This window comes from Silurus aristotelis, assembly GCF_946808225.1.
Source record: "Silurus aristotelis genome assembly, chromosome: 23".
In the NCBI taxonomy this organism is placed as follows: Eukaryota; Metazoa; Chordata; class Actinopteri; order Siluriformes; family Siluridae; genus Silurus; species Silurus aristotelis.
Window position 1 is genome coordinate 20,024,563 of NC_139596.1, and position 2,500 is coordinate 20,027,062.

The 2,500-nt window shown below is 38.5% G+C and overlaps 1 protein-coding gene across 1 annotated transcript in view; it reads left to right on the forward strand.

Moving 5' to 3' along the window:
• The first annotated feature begins 2,469 nt into the window (after positions 1–2,469).
• chfr (checkpoint with forkhead and ring finger domains, E3 ubiquitin protein ligase) overlaps positions 2,470–2,500 on the forward strand; it is a 29,302-nt gene continuing 29,271 nt past the window's right edge. The window contains exon 1 of the mRNA XM_083527403.1: positions 2,470–2,500. This exon is cut by the window's right edge and continues 66 nt beyond it. The gene's annotated coding sequence lies outside the window, so the exon portion shown is untranslated.

The following is a 2,500-nucleotide window of genomic DNA, read 5'->3' on the forward strand; positions in this document are numbered from 1 at the left end:
ACACACACACACAGTGGGTAAAATAAGTATTTAACACGTCACCATGTTTCTCAGTAAATATATTAATAAAGGTGCGATTGATATTAATAGATGTTGGTAAGAAATCACACAATCCACACATAGAAAGGAATCACACCACAGATGTCCATAAATGAAGTTGTGTAATAATGAGCAATGACACGGGGGGGAGGGGGCGGGGCGGGGTGTTAAACACGGTGCCTTTGTTGGTAATGACGGCTTCGAGGAACTGGTTTCACGCATTGCTCAGGGTTGATTTTAACCCATTCTTCTACACAAATACTCGTCAAATCTTGAAGGTTCTGTGGCCTCTTCTATAAACTCTGATCTTTTGTTCTTTCTGTAGATCTTTAATGGGATTTGAGGCAGGTGATTGGCTGGAACATTCTAGCAGCTTTATTTTCTTTCTCTGAAACCAGTTGAGAGTTTCCTCAGCTGTGTGTTTGGGATCTTCGTCTCGCTGAAATGTCTTCCCTCAATTCATCTTCATCATCCTGAATCGTCATTACCAAGAATGTGTCAGTACATTTTTCCATTCATCCTTCCCTCAATTATATGAAGTTCATCAGTACCGTATGCTGAAAAACAGCCCAACACCATGATGTTCCCACCTCCAAACTTCACTGTTGGTCAGGTGTTTCTGGGCTGATGGTGTGTATTATGGCATCCAGAGAGTTCAATTTGATTTTATCTGACCAGACTTCATTCTCCCAGTATTTCACAGGCTTGATCTTCAGCAGTGGAGTCTTGCGTGGTGAGCATGCACACAGGACAGGTTCAGTGCATTACACAAATGTGTTTTCTATGGAAAGAATTTTACCTGCTAATTCCAGGTGTGATGCTCTCCACAAGTGGTCCTTGGCTCTTGGACAGCTCTTCTGATATTCTTTTCACTCCTCTGTCAGAAATCTTGTGAGGAGCACCTGGTCATGGCCGGTTTCTGGTGAAATGTTCTTTCCACTTCTGGATTATGGCCCCAGCAGTGCTCACTGGAACATTCAGGAGTTTAGAAATTCTTCTGTAACCAATGCCATCAGTATGTTTTGCAACAATAAGATTGTGAAGGTCTTGATAGAGCTTTGTTTTTACCCATCATGAGTTTTCTGTGTGACACCTGGGTGATGGGACACCTTTATACAGGTCATTAGTTTGGACTGAAGCAGCTGATATTGAGTGACTGCATCTTCTGTTTGTCTACATCTGGGAACTGAGGAGACCAGTTGCTGAAGTTTTAGGAGAGGAATGTTGTGTTATAGGATTCTAGTTGCTCAACAGATCTGGGTTTTCTTTGTTGTGTTTTTTGTTTCATGATGCACCAAATGTTCTTAGATGGTGAAATATCTAAACTGCATGCAGACCAGTTCAGCAGAAGTGCTTTTCTACCATGAATTCATGCTGTTGTAATAGAAGTAGTAGGCAGTTGGTATTGTCTGGCTCAAATATATATAAGGCTTTCATTGAAAAATATGTTTTTACTGTTTAGCATTGATGGAGGCTTTCCAAATGTACAAGCTGTCCATTCCACAGGCTCTAATACACTCCCATACCATCAGAGATGAAGCTTTTTGAACTGAGTGCTGATAACAAACCAGATGGTCCCTCTCCTCTTTAGTACAGAGGACATGGTGTCCATGGCTTCTATAAAAAAAAAATGGATTTGTCTGACCACAGAACAGTTTTCCATTTTGCCTCAGTACAGTTTAAATGAATTTTGGCCAGAGAGGATGGAGGTGTTTCTGGATCATGTTCACACATGCCGCCTTCTTTCCATAATAGAGATTTAACCTGCATTAGTGGATCACGTGGCAAACTGTGTTCACAGACAATCATTTCTGTAGGTGATAATGAGCCCATGCAGTGATTCCATTACAGAATCATGACTGTTTTAAATGCAGTGGCCCCTGAGGGCCCGAAGATCACGGCCATCTAATATTAATTTTATTAATTTTTTCCAGACTCTTTGAAACTTTTGATGATATTTTGTTCTGTAAATGATGAGAGATTCAATCGTTTGTAGTTTGACGTTGAGGAACATTATTCTGAAATTGCTCCAGAGTTTGTAGACGCAGTCTTTCACAGATTTTTGAAGCTCCGCCCATCTTTACTTCTGAGAGACTCTTCCTCTTTTTCCCTCACTTTAACCATTTGACATGTTTTCTATGATTGAATGTAAATAAAATATGGGTTAATGAGATTAGCAAATCATTGAATTTTGTTTTGATTAAAATTTTATTATGAATTGTATTATAAATCTATAACTCTTTCAGCACAATGACTTATAAATGATGTATTAACGGTGGCCCTTTTTATTATTATTTATATTAATTACAGTGTGGAATTATATTAATAATGTGTTTGTGGGTGAGGTACAGAAGTACAGTGGATTTGATTTTAAATAATAATACAAATAAATGGTGTTTATTTATTTATTTATTATTTATTTTGCAGGTTGTGATCTGTCGTTTCCTGCTAATAAATTAGT